Below are 18,139 nucleotides of genomic sequence, written 5' to 3'. Positions count from 1 at the left end.
ACAATACAATTAGATACGCAATACAATTATTAAATTTTGATGAAACAATATCACATACGATGCGAGGACTCATCTCTACTTTTAAATTAATAACCTATTTACAGGTATATGCTTCTGCTATTGTAAAAATTTGTACTATATCCTTTGAATTCCAAGGTGAAAATTAGAGACACCTTATATTATCCAGATAATCATAGCGTAGCTGACAAATATAGACATAAAAAACACAAAAATGTCTAATGAAATAGGGAATATTATAAAATGTTTAAGTTTCCATAGAACATATTTTCTATATGTAAGGGGAATTTTAAAGTTTTTCTGTAAAACCATAGAAATATTTGCAGAACATAAGCATCACATGTAAAACGATGTCTATGTGCTTCCATTTATGACTCTATACTTCTTTTGTGGTATTTCCATCTCTGGAACACTTCTACGAAGAATTCTGAGCTTTCTTTAATTTAATATCCTTGAAAGACTCATGTTTTTTTGTATTGTTCTTGTTTGGGGGTCAAAAGTTGAATGGGCAAGATCATAGTCCAAGGATGGATGGGATGAGGTTTCCCAAGGAAATTCTCACAGGACAGCCTTTGGTATGGTCAAGTACTGGCAGTTGCCCTGTCATGATAGGAAAATATCCGGTGACACATCTCTCATAAGTTTTGCTCACCAGTACAGTTTTCAATGTTTAAAACATTTTCATGAAAAGAACATCTATAGCTGTCTTCATCTTTTGAGAGAAATGTTTCAAGATTAACACTGTGTGATCCAGTCACCATAACCTTCTGGCCTAGCAGGTTCCCTCAGAAGTCACTACTATGATTGCACCTTTTCTTCAAAGCGAAAAACCAAAAGGCAGTTGTATTGGGACATAAGGCACATATCATATGTTTCAATAGCTCAATTATATCAGTAAAATTGTACAATCATTTTTAGAAAATTTTCTTTTCCCCTTATACTCATTATTAGCTCCTTATAACCCCCCAACTTTCCCTTCCTCACCCAAATATTATTAATAAATTCAAACATCATGGATTTCATGTACCAAATTACATACAAAAATTTTTTAAATAAAAATCTAACAATATAGAAGAAAGCAGAATTTTTTACAATAACTAGAACAATTTTAAAATCAGTCAATAGGAAGTTCAAATGATAAGGGTTTCTTTGAATGCACCTTAACAAGACTAAGACAAAGATATTCCTTACAGAACTTGTCTATCATCATCTACGGCCTGTAGAAGTACGTTAAAACACATATGTGCATATATTTATAGGTTCAGTAGTAGGGTAGCATATGGACATTGGGCTTTCTCACGCATACTCCCCCAATACAATAGCACCTCGCCCTGATAAACGGTCATTGCATGATACCCACCTACCCGACATGATCACTGAAGACAGACATGTGTGTAAGCAAATGTGGTGAAGAAAGCTGATGGTGCTCGGCTATGAAAAAGATATAGCGTCTGTGGTCTTAAAGGCTTGAAAGCAAACAAGCGGCCATCTAGCTCAGAAGCAACAAAGCCCACAGAGCAGAAGCACACAGCCTAAGCGAATACAAGGTGTTGAATGGACCATGTAGCAGACACCAAGGAACAAACACAATCATTGTGTGATCACCTTCCTCACATAAATGCTGAAGACGAAGGTGTGCATAAGCAAGTGTGGTGAAGAAGGCTGATGGTGCCCGGCTACTGAGAGATATAGCATCTGGGGACTTAAAGGCTTGAAAGAAAACAAGCGGCCATTTAGCCCAGAAGCAACAAAGCCCACACGGAAGCAGCACACCAACATGGGTGATTGTGAATGGCAGAGGAGACCAGGTCTCAAACAACAAAGGCAGGGGGTGGGGGGGATGGGAATCACATCACCGTGAATGAGGGGGAGTGCATGATGGGGACCCAATGCCCATCTGTAGACAGCTGGACATCCCTTGCAGAGGGGTAGTGGGGAGGAGATGAGTCACTCAGGGTTCAGTATAGCAACAATGAAACTCAAAACCTTCCTCTAGTTCCTGAACGCTTCCTCTCCTCCCAATTGTCATGACCCCAATTCTACCTTGTGGACCTGGTTATACCAGAGGATGTACACAGGTGCAGTAGGGATCTGGAAACACAGGGAATCTAGGACGGAGGAACTCCTAAACACCAGCGGTGGGAGTGGTGACACCAGGAGGGAAGGGGGTGTAGAAAGGGAGAACAGATCTTGAAGATCTATGTGTGACCTCCTCTCTGGGAGATGGGCAATGGGAAGGTGGGTGAGGGGAGACGCTGGGCAGTGTAAGATAAGAGATAAAATAATTATTTATAAATTCTTAAGGGACCAGGGGCAAAGGGGGAGCGGGGAGGGGGGAGGGGGAAAAAAGGAAACCAAGCTGATTCCAGGAACCCAAGTGGAAGGCGAATTTTGAGAATGACGAGTGCAACAAATGTATAAGGGTGCTTTGCTCAATTGATGTATGTATAGATTGTGATAAGAGTTGTATGAGCCCCAATAAAATGATATATTAATTTAAAAAAACACATACTCTTTGGAATAAACTTGTACATGCTTTCAATTGGGATCTTGATAGTCCTAGTAGCAATATTTTTAGATTTACTCTCATACTTCCACACATCTAAATAAATAACTTAAAAATTTGCTTATAAAGAGATCATATGATTTTTATTTATCTTTGTGCCTACACCTAAAAAAATAAAGCCAAACAAGTTTTTATTGTGTTAACTTCCAATCACGGCAACTCCAGGTCTCAGTGCAGACCTGGACGTCATATGCTCTTCAATGGATGGATTTTGTAAGTAGATTACTGGGATTTTCTGTTAAGAAGTCCCTGGTTGATAATGAACTTCTCATCATTTGTTTAGCTGTCTAGCACCTTAAGCATATATAAAAACCCTAGACTACCAGGAATATATATATATATATATATATATATATATATATATATATATATATATATATGAATTAAGATGAATACAGACTTTGAAAACTGAAATGAAATGGTTTTCTACAAAAATTAAGTAATTTATGCACCTAATTTAGAAAATCCTAGTATGAGATATTCTTTAATAAAAATAAGAAAGAATTCTTTTAGTTTAAGGGGAGGATAAATTCCCCCAAAATTCATGGGAATCTCTGTCTTTACAAGGGGAAAAAAACAAAAACCCAACCCAATATATTCTTAAAGTTGATTCCCATGAGGTCGCTGACAGACATGCCTCCACCCTCTAAATACCATCAATCCTCACCACGCCCATTGCTCCAAAGCCACTCACCACCCCTCTGCTGCATGTCATAATTCACTGTAGTGACCACACAGAACCCACAGACTACTCTGGATTATGGGTTTATTAGACAATTTAACTGGTACAATTCAGGATCAAAAGAGCTCAGGCTATAGTTCTTTGGTCAGGAAAGCTTCTTCCCTATCATACCTACAAGCCTGCTCTGTTGGAGAGAGCAATACTTGGTGCAGTAGAAGGGATTTCCAGTTTCCATATCACCAGACAGCATATCTCCTCAATGTGTCTGGACCACACATCGGGTACAGACAGCACCAGCGAACACTGGCAGATAGGGAGACACCAAAAGGACTGTGTATAAATTTGGGGGCAGTATTTCATTTATTGTTTTTTATTTAAAAATGAACCTATGATATTTAAAAAGGAGTTCTGGTGGTGCTGTGTGGTAGGCATTAACTCTTCACTTCAAAGACAGTAGACCCACACCATTAGCCACTTTAGAGGAAAACATGAGTTGCCTGTCCCCATACAGTCTCAGAAACCCGGTGTGGAGTCGTTATGAGTAAGAATGACTAGATGACCCTGGGTTTGGCATTTCGGTTTGGGTTATTTATGAGAGCAAAACCGTTTTTTGTTAACTCGGTTACGTGTGTCAGTAGAGCACCAAGGCTAAGCTCCATGAGGCTAATTTCTGTGTGAGTCTTCTCATGTGCTACAATCAGGGCTGTCATGTTTACTCAGGGACAGCGGCATTTCCAGTCACACAGGTCCTCGTCGCACCCCACAAGCATGAATGGCTGTTTCCATAACTGCCAGCAGTTTCGTAGTCACTGATTTTGTCAAAATGTGGATGTGTTTGAACTCCAACATTGTTGTCAGATGCCACTAAGTCCAATCAAACTCATAGCGACCCTCTGTACAAGGAGATGAAAATACACCTGGCCCTGCACCATCCTCACAACTGGTGGGTGCTTGAATTCCTTGCTGCAGCCGCTGTGGCAGTTCAACACTGTGGTGTGTAGTGATTGTGAACTATATCAAGAATATTTTGGAAAATGAGGTAGTCATTAAAAGACAAGCAAGAAAAAAAGCTTCTGCTCAGTTACCAAATAATGTAGCCAAAGTGTAATTCAATGTGAAAGATTTTACACTACAATATTGTTCCCAGTAATCATGATTTCTTAAATAGTAAATTTTAAGTAATTTACAACTATATTGGACATTTATTAATCTGTTAAAATTTTAATACGAATTGTATAATAATTATTGACTCTATAAGATTGTGATAGCTAAGTAGAGGAATTGATGCGTTAGAACAAGAAGCAATAGGAATTATTTATTTATAGATATTAGTAAAATTTTAAATTCACAAGTGTTACAGCTCTTTTAGAATTTTGTCTAGCAGGTTTTCTGCTTTTTCCGGAACCCCACACTACCCCTCCCCCCGCTCACACACACACAAATTTTTAATTCATTTTAAAAAATGTAACTTTAAATTTTTTTCCTTAAAAACATTACTTAGAAAATATATTTGATTTTAACAGAATTTTCAGGTTAAGTCTGATTTATTTTAAAAACCGGAACACATGAAATATATATTTGATCTAACTAACATTTCCAACATGCTGACACTTTACATTTTTTATTTTTTCCAAATATTATTAATTTATCTTTTATGTTGCGCAGGGAAATTTTATCATGTCACATAGACTGCATAAATCAAAGACACCAAGTGGATGCTAGCAAAGGAAAGCAAATGTGGCAAGAATTATATCACTCTAAACACTTGCTGTATCGATGCTTCAATATGTCAAAGACAGACTTAGGGCCAGGGTTCATCAAAAGACAGAGCTTGTCAGTCTCCAACTGATAGCGCTGATTATGCAGATGCTAGAATGCTTTCTACATAAGAGAAAAGAGGGAAAATGGCACGATTTGAAGCAGAAGAGAATTCTAAATGGGGCTATAGGTATGAAAATGTAAATACCTCATGAATGTCTAAAATGAAAGGTTTCCAAATGTGATGGTTCTTCCTGGGTGACACCAGTTCTGAATAGTTTGGGGATCGACCTCCTCAAAAGGAGGATGTGCTTTTTCTCAGAACCAAGATAGGCCTTTCAATGTTGCATCAAAGCAAATGCAAAAGCAAAGGGAGGTTTGTGCAAACTTTTAAGATAGTGGTTTTGTAAGGTGATGCCAAATGTCAAGGAAATTCAGTAGTCATACATGATTTACTCGATGGTTTCTTCTCACATAAGTGAGAATTTTACACTGTTTTTGCTGCTAACGCTTTCCTGCTAGCTGCACCCATATAACATCCAAGCCTGGGACCTGGTTTCAAAAGTGGTGGAAATTGCCTCCGAAGTACTTAACCAAGGGTCATCTGAAGATCACTAGCATTGTCTGGAAGAGTAGAAGCCATCGTCAGCCGGCTTGAGCGCACACAATACCATTGACCCTGAAACTATTGCTTTGATAGAAAAGGAGAAGAAAATGTCGAGGGACATCGTGGACAGATTGTGTGATATCACATGCTTTCTTTCCAGACAGAATCTGCCATTTTGTAACCACAAGGAAGAAACATACAGTTTACTTAAATAAGGAGAATTTTCTTGAGATGTTTTCAAAATATGAGCAAGTGCTGAAAGATCCCCTAAAGAGATTAAAGAAGAGTACACACAAACTCAAAGCATCAATCCTTATCTTGTACCAAAAACTCAGACTGGGTCTATCAAGGTCTTGGAAAACCACGTGACGGAGAATCTTATCATTGACACAAAATCTACCAAGTACACTTGGATGATGCTTGACAGCACACTTGACATATCATAAACTTGCTAGCTGTCCAAAGTGATCAGATATGTAAAACTCAATGATAAGAACTTTAAAAAAATCTCTCTAAGATTTTCCCCTTCAAAGGGGCAAACAGCTGCAGTTTTCACTTCTGATGTTCTTAAAAACCTTGAAAGTGAACAGGGCATAAAAATGAAGTATGCTCACAGATACAATAGAGCTGCCACGATACCCAGAATCAGTGGAAGAGTACAAGTAATTCTAAAGTGAAAGAATGAAAAACATATTTTTAATGCATGGGATGACCATTTATGCACCAGAGGAGCAATGCATTGTTTTGTTGTTGTTGTTGTTTTGTTTTGAGTTCTCTGTTATTTCACTTTTCTGAGCTACCTGACTTTCTGGAGTGAGGTACTTTATCGCATTCATCTTACTCAGCAGCAGGGACTCAGCTCTAGTAAAAGTGGGGACAAAGCTAGAGACACTAAGACTTTTTCTGCAGCAGAGCACAGTCATCTAGTGGAGTGTGCAACTGGGCAGGCACTTTTACAAGTAGATCAATATGAAATTGCAACAGGGCAAACAGCTAAGTTCAAGAAAAGAAGGACAGAGGATAGTGAGTCAGCAAGTGAACGTGGATTCGCTCTATATGGAGAAAATGAGAGAGCGGTACTTGAGTGCATTGATTGCTTTCATTTGACCTCTGAATCAGTTCAAGAACCATCAGTGATGTAGCAGCCATGATTGCAGCTGTTCAATTAAAGTGCCTCACACCTTGCACTAAAGAATAATGGAAGGTTCCAGTCTAAAATGAGCACTCTCTATTATGAAGTGTCTGAGCGTGAGCTCTAAATAGAAGTACCATGCAGAGAAAGCACCTGGAAGAACGCGAATCAAAAAATGGAGCAACTTTATACATTTTGACCTTCGTAGTTGGATCTCTCCCATTTCACTAAACTTAATAAATTATTTCTGACAGCCTGAGTGTATCGGTCTTCATATGAGAGACCATTTTCAAAGCTGGAACTTAGCAATAATTTCTTGTGATCTACCTTGGACTGGTCACCAATGCTTGTGTGTCGGTGTTGTGCACTGTGGTGCCTTGTATATTACTGTGATTCTGGAAGCTTTTTCAAGTGCCATGTCGGACAGGTCTCAGAAAAGCTTCTAACTAAAACAGACTAGGAAGAAGGAAGACACAGACTATTTCTGAAGGATTATTATAGAAAATTTTGTAAACAGCAGTGAAACATTTTCTGACACAATGCTGGAAAATGATCGCATCATTTTGGAAAGCACTCAAAATACAATTGAGGAAGACTCTATTTCTCAAGCAGAGTCATCCGTAATGACATAGCTTTGGGAACTTTCTTTTACTGATAGGACATGTCTCAGAGTGAGAAGGAACACCTGCAAACATCAATAACCCATTGAACCTAGACTGTATGAAGGGGATGGATGAGTTGTTAAAGAAATAAAACCTTTGTAATCGAAATTTAATGGACATTGATCGATAAAAACGATTCCATGACTGCTCTTTCACTTAATAATTTCTTCAGTTCACTTTTGCTGTCTACTTTCAAGAACTAGTTTTAGAGTCTGTTTTGATACCCTTTTCACTCTTCTCCTATTCTTGTCTTTTAAATGACTTTTTGGCTGAATTGTACATAACAGCAACACCAATATGGGAAGGTCAAGGTTTTCCAATATTGTGACATTCTCATAGGAACCAAGTGGGTGAAAGGCATTGCTTTTGATAAAGTCATTTATGGCTTTGAGGGCCAACAAAGAGAGTGTTAATTAAGTAGGGTTGTTTATTAAGCGCTGAAATCCTTACAAATCTGTTATTCCTCACATTTATGGTATTGCTCCACTAATAAATACATTTCCATATGCATTTGTCTAAAACGTCTGCATTTGGGGGGCCATTACTGATCAGGTAAAGCTAACCCATCAACATATCTAATCTAACGGTAAAGTTTAATGTTAAGATGAACATAATCTTGATATAATTCTTAACCATTTCCACTTCAAAATCTGATTTGTTTCTTACTAAGGGCATATAACAACAGCAGAGAAGGGTATGATTTAAGATCCCGCCCTTTATTCCTTGCCTCTATAATAGTACTACCATGGAGTTCTAATACACATCGCCTTTCTTGAAAAGCAAGTCTTTTTTTCTGACTGAGCTTCATAAACACAAGATGATTGCTTGGGACTTTGGGGTATTTTTGGTTTCTGGATCTGGAACCTGCATTTGATTCACCTCTGCTGAACCTTGGGATCTAGGATGGAACAGCACCCATAATCATGTGAGACTTTTCCTCAAAGTTTTGTGAGTTTCTGTCGGATCTTGGGGCACACCACAAAACCCAGGAACATGAGGGAATATACTAAGGGAGGAGTTGGGGGCGGGGAGGATTGAGCAGAAAAACATCTTGGAAGAGTTGGACATTTGGGATATGATTAATCTCTAACTCCTTGGAACTAGTCTCATACTAATTTTTTAAAAAGAAATTGCTACCATATCATTTACTACTTTCATGAGATGGAAGTCCCCTCTGTTGGGATGTATGGTGATAGAGGAGTTCCTGAGCAGCCACGTTCCCAAAGCACTAAGCAGCAACTGAAATGTACTCCACTCCATCCTATGACATCTGGGGGAAAAGGCATGGCCGTCTACTTCTGAAAAATCATCCTTTGAGATGCTTGGAGCCATTCTCTTCCGAGATAGCTGGGATTGCCATAAATGGGAGTTGAGGAGATGCTACCTAGAACAAACTCAATGAGAGGGAAGTGACCAGAAACTGTTTTTTGTTTGGTCAAATCACTGACCTCTTAATTAGCCACAAAATTCTTAATCACTGTGTCATCAGGGCTTCTTTGAATTTTAATGTATAACAGACATTAAATATTATTCTACTGGATATAATATTAGAAATATAGATTTATTGAAATTCCACTTTTCCTATATGGGGAAATTATATTCCCCCCCCCAACTTACTTGAGAACTTTTTGTATTTAAATTATAGTACATTATGTCACCTCAAGGGGAATACACAAAACAGATACTTAATAATTTAATTTGAGAATGGGAATACTATAATAGAAATTCTATGTTCTTACGATGGCAAGCTATAATGACAAAATGACAAGGTTAAAAAAAAGATATAATTTGAAAGTAGAAACTCTAGTTACTAAAATAATTTGTAATTCAATTTGAGTTAGGGTTCTAATTTATTAATTGATGGACTTTTATAAGTTTATAATCCTTATACTTAATCACAAATCTATGCTATAAAATTTTCAGATTATTTGTGCTTTTCAAACCCTTATTTTTGTCATATACTATTTTATAGAGTTTCTTACATTTCATCATTAAGGACAACATATTTTTATATCTTCTGAATCTTCCCTTATATTGTACCTCCTATATATTTTATGAGTTGTCTTTTAATTTATATAAAGCTGTATAATTATAATAATATTAAATATGATACTACTAATAACAATAAAATTATTGTTTGCACCAGATAGTGTTCAAAGGGCTTACATAAATCATCCCATTAGACCTCACAACAATTCAGTGATATTATTACAATTATTATTCCCATTATATAAATTATAAAAGTGAGTAATTAAAATTTTAAGTAATTGCCATAAGCACATAGCTAGGAAAGGGCAGTACAGTAAATTTTCCATGAGAACTTGAACTCTTAAATGACTATTTATGCTACTATTTATACCCTACTTAGGAAAAATCTAATTAATTAAACTAATTCTTTATATATCAGCTTCAATATTAAAAAATTATGAATTACATATTTTATAGCAATCACAACAGAGTTAAATATATTAGAAAAAATCAGGGGATAGGTACCAAAGAAGAAATAAAGAACAAATTGAAATTCAGAAGAGAAATATGGAATGCAGAAGAAGTAAATATTCTTATATCCCATAAGGGAAAGGAGGTAGAGATAGTATATTCAATAGGATTTAGAGGCAATTGTAGGATAAATTATACTGGAACATTTTAAGTCAAAGCAATGCTATATTTTATATCTTATGCTATGACATTTACAGAAAAATAAAAGGTTTAGTGATATACTAATATTTTATATAAAGTAAATACAAAGGACAAGTTGAGACATGCCCCACCAGAAGTGAGAGGCATATATAATTCATGCACATTGAACTATTTGTACCCCGAGAACATTTTATTTGAGAATATTTTATTATATTATACATAATTTTATGCCTTATCTATAATGTATATGGCAACCAATTTTTGCAACAAATATCAAAACTTAAAATTAAAATATTGTTTTAAGTATGACATTATGATTAAAAGTTTTATATGGTTTATATGCTTCAAAGAGTATCTGCTGGTAACTTTTTTGAGCTTAGAATATCTTTAGCATCAATTACTCTTTAAGAATCACAGAGAAGGAGCAAAATAATGTGTTAGAAGATAATATAAACCATATAGACTACGTACATTTCAGAGCAGAGGAATATATTAGTGAAATAACATCATATAAGTGTTGGCATTCAGTGGGGCTTAATAAAAATTTTGTGTTAATTAGGATGATGATGGTGGTATAAAATCCATGAGAAGTACCAACAAGTATCAGTAATGTTATTTATTCAATTCACTTAACCAGAATGAATTAAAATTCATATCCTTTTCTCTTAGACTGGGCTTATATTTCAAAGAGAAAGTGTTTGTACACTGGTGGTAGTTACATAATCTCATGCCATCTTGAGGCTATTAAGAGTGAAGGATTGGAATCTAGTCTGCATGGATGTGGCCTGCTTATCAAGATTCTGGGAACTTCCTCTCTTGACTCTGTATTAGAAGAGCATCTCTCTCTCTCTCTCTCTCTCTCTCTCTCTCTCTCTCTCTCTCTCTCTCTCTCTCTCTCTCCTGCTGTTGACACACTCGGGAGCTGGAGAAGCCATGTGGAGATCTTTCCTCCACCACTGAATCCCCAAGATTTCTCACCCACCAGCCTGTGATCTTCCCACATTTAGAATCATTGTGATTGGCTTTGTGAGCCTGAAGAGGTATTTATAGATGAGGTATCAGACATATGGTTTAATTTTGGACTTAGGGACTTGATCTGGACTGAGATGGGATTTTTTCTCAATATTCAATTGTTTTTGTATATAAAGCTCTTTCCTATACACATATGTGCATCCATGAGTTTGTTTCTCTAGTCTACACAGACTAACACAATATCTATATAATCTTTCTGCATTTGTATCACATAGGGATGAAAAAATAGTGCATTAGGCTGCTTTGACTAAACAAATAATTCCAGGGACACTAGTGTATGTATATGAAAGAACTTTATATTAAAGAGTAATTTTATAGTGAGAAACCATCCCAGCCCAGTCTAGATGAAACCCATCAGTCTGATATTAGCCCATATGTCTGATACCAGTCCTTAAGTCCCAAGTCAGACTCACATAGTCCCTTGCATTGATGCCAAAGACAGGAAGATCACAAGCCAGTGGGTGAAAAGTCTTATGGATTCAGTGGTGGTGGGAGGATTTCTACATGGCTCCTCCAGATCCTGAGTGTCCCAACTGAAGAAATGTAAACACAAACACACACACACACACACACACACAGCAGAATCAAGAGAGAGGAAGTTCCCAGTGTCCTCATAAGCAGGCAACACCCATGGCAGGCTAGACTCCAACTCTTCACTCTCAATAGCCTCAAGATGGCATGAGATTACAGAACCACCACAAGTACACCAGTATACAGAGTCAATCAGGCCTAACGCATAATGGTGCCAGGAGTGGGGTACTAGAGAAACAAATCATAAAGAGGGAGAGTGTATGCATATTTTTAACCTTTGCAACAATGGTAGTTTTTCTTATTAGCTAGCCAGAGGCCATATAAGGACACATTGATTGTGTTCTGGACAAGACATGGGAAGTAAAAGGTTTAGTTTCTTAGAAATTGTCTTTGGTTAATCCTGTTTGAAATGACAAAAAAAATGAGATGAATGTAATTTTTTGAATCATTTTATTGGGGCTCATACAACTCTTATCACAATCCAAACGTAAGAGATGAATGTAATTTTTAAGCTAAGGTGCCAAAATTGCCCCTGGAACCTTTCCTCTGAGACAATGCTGCTTAGCCAAAATGGCTGACAGGAGGCCAAAATGGCTGACAGAAATCCTGGCCCTTGCTGGAGGCAGTCAAAGCTTAAGGCCATATTTCTTATCAATGGAATAGTTTAGATAGGGATTAAGATAAGTTTAGATAAATTTTAAATTTGACATTTAAAAATCTGTTTGGAATCTGGCTGTACTAAGATGATACTGGTTTCTTCTGGCTATTGTTATTCATAAAATGTGTGATACAAATGATTATTTGGAAGTAAAAATAGAGAGTTTGTAAGCCTACTGACCTTCAGTCATTACATTGAACTTTTAAATGGGTATAGGACACTCCTGCAAAGAATGCTCTGAAAAGATAAGCCCCATCCAGTGTCTTGAGTACTTAGGATATTCAAAATTGAAGAGACTTGCCTAGGGGACTGTTGACAGACTGAAGAAGAAAAAAGTAACCCTTTGGCTTTTTAAATTTTGAAAGTGTTTTTAGCATGCAGCTGAATAAACCTGGAGCCATAGAAGAACTTTCTAGGGTGGTCCTTAAAGGGAGCATGCAACTAGTCCAAAATGCTTAAGAGGTGACCACGTGGATCCACTTATTGAGGAGAAGTCAGGAAAATGCAGCAATAAAGGAATGGGTGAATCACCAACACCCATGGACAAGGTTCACAGAGACTAGAGAATACGATGAGAGCAGGTTGGCTGGTCTGAATATCATGACCACATTGAATTGACCAGAACCTGAGCAGATGAAGATGAAATTTTTGATCCTGTAAATTGGAACATATTGCTGCTGATTTATGGATGACCTGTCCTGATTTGACTTAGCCTACGGATTTGGACTCTCAAGGTTCCAATTGGAATAAAGATTCTTCATATCAAAGAACAAGCATGTCTTCTCAGAGAACTGGGTTGGTATAAGAGATCAGTGGGTTCATAGACATTGGATACCCAAACTTGGGGGAAATAAAAGCGTGAATTGAGTGGCTTACAAACTTTCATAGGTGGGGGAATATACGTAAAGAATTAAGATTATGGTGTAAGTATTCACATAACTGCAATTGTTGAATATCAAATAGTTTTGTTTTGTTCATTTATAGGATATTATGTTTCAATGAGGATGAGACATTTGAACTTTAATTTTGTCCAATTAGGTGCAGATATGACTTTATTATTGCTTTGTTGAACATTTTTGTATGTCTAAAGAATTACATAAAAGTGTTAATTTGACAAGAAGTTGTCTGTGGTAGTTACATACTCTCATGTCAACTTGGTTTTTTTTCTAGTTATTATTACCTTTCTTCTTTTTTCTCTTATTATTAGATCATTTATTTTCATTTTATTTCATCTGTTATTTTTGGTTTTGCCTACCTATATAAGATAAGCATGGGAAGCAAGCTTGAAGAGAAAACAATAGAATGGGCGATTCTTGAGGGACTTGAGGGGAGGAGGAGGCAGCGGAATGGAGTGGTGAGCAAACTACAGCATAAATGGAGCAACTAGGGAATTAACATCAACACCGAGGAGAACATAGAGATGCTGGGGTGTTGGAGTCACAGCCATCTGTCTGAGTGGAATTACTTAGAGGCAGAAGAAGGGCAAGTGTGATGATGAGGCAAGAGGAAGGTAAAAGGAAACAGTGGAAAGAACTAGGAAGCAAAGCTTATATGAGTTTTATCTTAATTACAAAATGAAAAGATGAAATATTAAAAGTATTGTTATCTGTTATTTTACTTTTCAAATGTGGGCTACTAAATATTAGGAAGGAGTGGGAGTCTAATGGCAAAATTCAAAATTCTATCCATGACTGCAGTCTGGCTTGACTCCTGCACAACTGTCACTAGGTGGTCACAGGGATTAATGTGTGTGCGTGCGTGTGTGTGTGTGTGTGTGTGTGTCATGGTGATATGTGCAAGGAGCTGAATAGCATCTTACAAGATTTGAATATTTATGTTATCACTGATCTCCAACCCTTTGGAGTAGTCTAGTATGAAATAGTCTAAAAGAAATTATTACTACAATATACATGACTGAAAGTACATATTTATGGACCAGAACTGCTATCCTAATTTCTGGAATGATGCTATTCCAGCTCATTCATGTTTTAGATCATGCGTGTGAAAGTCACACACTAAGGTGGGTTAAAAAATGAGGTGCAGTATTCTATGTGCTCAATATCTTGTGGAATTATGTCTCACACTATTTTGTTGGCATGAATAAAATGCAATTTTATCCTATTTAAACAACACTTATTTTAGACTTTCAGCCTCATAATTATCTCATATTATATTGTATGAAAATGTGTGCATGCATGTATTTAAATCATATTCTGCAAAATTTCATGTTGGTGGATTAAATTTCCCTTTGGATTATTCATAATTTTCTTTAATAATGAATAACAAGCCATTTAAAATTCATTTACTAAAAATCAAAGGTTGAATGTCAATAGTGAAGTAAAACAGTTTTGTCTATAGCCTCAAAGTAGTCCTCTATCAAACTTATTTCGCACATGAAAGCTGCTTATTTAGTAACTGTTATTTCAATGCCATTAATTAGAAGCAAATGAGAACCATGAAAATAGCAGAATAAAGTCAAAGAAACAAAATTGTGAAGTTGTTTTCTATTAAGATTTTCACTTACTGATAATCTAATTTACTTTAAGAAGTTCCTAAATCACCTAAAACTCCTCCATTTTCATTTTTTAATCCCGTATTTTCTAAAAGTAACATACAAAAGAGGCCACTTCTGAAATTATATACAACAAATTATAATGCAGGTGAAGAATATATATATATATATATATATATATATATATATATATATATATATATATATATATATATATATATATATATATATATATATCCCCCCTCCCAGGAAGAAAATTTGATAAAAGTTAGATCATATTTACAAAATGTCTAGCACTCAAAATCCTTGCCATACTAAACAATTAAATGCCTATTTAGAAGATCTTGTGTTTAGGACCATCTTCCTTTCTCTGCAGAGTAAAATTATATTCTGCATTATAATAAACCTGCTTTAAAATTCCTGCACAAACTGACATTGCTCCATGTTCCACCAGTTCAGATACTGGCAAAGTCTACAGAGATGCCACTGATATATATAGAGAGAGCATAATTTTCATTTCTTTGCTGTCAGAGTAACATGTGTGCTTCATATGCTTTAGTGAAGTCTAGCAGCACAAATGTGTCAAAAAATCATAAAAATTTGTCTTCTATGACTAACATATAAAATTTAGGGCCCTAGTATTGGGATGTTTATCTCTAAGGAAGAAAAGGAATTTATTCTTGGATATGTGTGTGTGTTTGTCCTACATTTAGCATATTTTCCGTATGAAATTTAATAAAATAAAACTAGTTGAAGTGGCTGTTTTCATTGTATATTTATATATTTGTTGCTGCTGTGTTCCACTGTAAGGCTGAAAAATAGCATAAGGGATTTAAAATTTTCTATTTAATATTTGGAAGAAAAGTGCATGAATTAAATTTATTATTATGTACCAAAGAAGTTAGTTTTTCATTTCCTTCTAACTCTACTTGCATTTTCTTCTAACTCCACTACATGAAATAAATATAATCAATTATGGTAATAATATTAATTCTTCCATTGAAAGTAACAGAAACTTCCACTTTAGTAGAATTAACAATTCAGTGATTCCCAAAACTAGATGTCAAAGATGGTGTCAGAAAGCGAGGAGAGGAGGGTGATTCCAGCCCTCTCTGTGCCACTGCTCTGCTTATTTCTCCAGTGTCTGCTGCACTTCATCTACCAGGCTCATTTTTCCTCATCTGGTGTCTACAATGACCATGGCAAACTTCATATGTTGATAAACATGACTCAAAATGAGAAGCAACAGCCCCAAACATTTTTTGATAATTTGAATACGGGATGCATGATGTATGAGTAAATGAAAATTAGAACACATACAGATTGGCATCTTGGAATTCGTGACATGAAATGGATTGCTACTGGTCATTTTGAATCTGATAATCATAGACTTTACTATTCCAGACATGACAAATTCAAGAAGAATAGTGTCCCATTTAATAAAGACCACTGTTGTAAAGCAAAAACAAACCAAAAAACAAGTACACAAAACAAAACATTCATCCCAAAGGGAATATACTTTGGAGATTACCAGGGGAGTTAGGACAACAGAGGGAAGTTAAAACAGTGTGCCAAACTGTTGATGTCTGTTAACTTGGATGAAGTAGAAGACAGTAGTTCACAAGAGAAAGAAGAGAAAGATGTATTGAAGGGTAAACTTTTGGGGGTGGAAGGGAGGCACAAGGGTTGATTTATAGTTTAAACTGTTGAAAACAAAGTTGATGAGCTGAAATGTAAACCTTCATCTCATTTAAAATTAAAAAGGTATTAGTAAATAAAGTTTTATACAAAAAGAACATTTCAAATTTCAAGTTGTCCTGAAGCGCAATACTGTCTGTGTTACGATAACACCGGCACACCTACAGCAACTCTAGTTCATGAAAATGATGTTTTTCAAATTGGTAGAATTCTTCAGGTTTCTCATCACTAGGTTTGATGGCTTACATTTGGATTTGTGATCGTCAGTCTACTGAATACTAAGATTGTCAAACTCAAAATGGCCAACACGTCAATTTTTCAACCAACAATGACTGTTGTGTTTAGCGTTCTGTATTCTATTCCAATTATATTACTTCTAATCTTCCTGTCGCTCCACACGATGGGTTGGCACAGTGGCTGCAACAATGGGCTCAAACAAAAGCTCAATTGTGCGGCCGGCTGGCATAGGACAAGAAATTTCCCATTTTGTTCTACGTAGGAGTTCTGTGAGTCAGAATCAACTTAATAGCATCTAACAGAAAGAACAATATTTGTTCATCTTTTCACTTTGTATTTCATGTTCTGAGTTGTTCCTTCTGATTTTGAGTTGTTCCTATCAATAAATGAAGGTCTAGAAAGCTATATTCTATCTCCGTCCCTAGAGTTGACCCTTGAGGGGACACTGCTTGCCCATTTGTATATTCCTTGCCTTCAAAGTAGAGGGGCTCATCTCCGTGCACTGTACTTGACTCAGTTCTGGTGCTATCTGTGAGGATTTCAGGGACCAGTCACTGTGCTCAAGAAGCAGACCGTGATCCCTTGTTGGTCGCCTGTCCTTAATTGTGACACTTTGATGAAGACTCTCCCCCATCATGATCCTGCTGATCTTTTAATTGCTGGCAGCAGAGTGCCTGGCCTTGTGGAACAGGCAAATGACTACATTATGACAAACTATCAGATGCATGCTTGGAAAATATGCTAGTGGAAGAAATGACTTCAGAGAACCTGTGAGAGACTAGCAAGCTCAATGGCCCGTTCAATGGAAATACCTTTTCAAAAAGCATACATGGCGACTATACACTCAGACTTTGCCATATGGAACATTGAGATACACAGAAGGAAATAGGTTATGACTGCAGAAACAGAACACGATGAAGCTCCATGCCATCCGTCAGACCAAATTCAAGAGCTGACCAGAGAGCAAGCTATTAATTGTTCATCAGAGAGCAAGCTATTAATTGTTCATATGTAAGTTCAAATTGCAGCTAATTAAAATTGAAAAAGATATCACAAGGGCCAAAGTACAACCATAAGAATATCGCACCTTAATTTAGTTACCATCTCGTGAAGAGATTTAACACATTCAAGACTACTGACCAATGACCACAGGAGGTATGGAATGATACCCAGGACATAATTCATGAAGTTAGCCAGAATCTTAACAAAACAAAACAAAAAACACAGGAAATAAAAGACGAAAAAGATATTAAAAGAGACTGAAACTTGCTTCTGAATGTAGAATGTTGTTTTTATTAGCTGCCTTAAAATCAGTTCTGACTGAATGTGTGTAAACATAGGGAACCAATGGAACAGGTTATCGATGATCCTGGCAAATATCCCTATGCTTGAGATCATTGTTACAA

At 36.4% G+C, this 18,139-nt stretch overlaps 1 non-coding gene across 1 annotated transcript; it reads left to right on the top strand.

The window, feature by feature from the left end:
* The first annotated feature begins 4,615 nt into the window (after positions 1–4,615).
* LOC142442049 (U7 small nuclear RNA) lies at positions 4,616–4,675 on the top strand. Its single transcript, XR_012783309.1, has one exon. It is a non-coding gene; the product is annotated as a U7 small nuclear RNA (small nuclear RNA).
* Positions 4,676–18,139: the final 13,464 nt, after the last annotated feature.

Source organism: Tenrec ecaudatus, chromosome 2 (assembly GCF_050624435.1).
Source record: "Tenrec ecaudatus isolate mTenEca1 chromosome 2, mTenEca1.hap1, whole genome shotgun sequence".
Taxonomy (NCBI): Eukaryota; Metazoa; Chordata; class Mammalia; order Afrosoricida; family Tenrecidae; genus Tenrec; species Tenrec ecaudatus.
The sequence above is the reverse complement of the archived record's forward strand: the minus strand, read 5'-3'. Positions and strand labels throughout refer to the sequence as shown.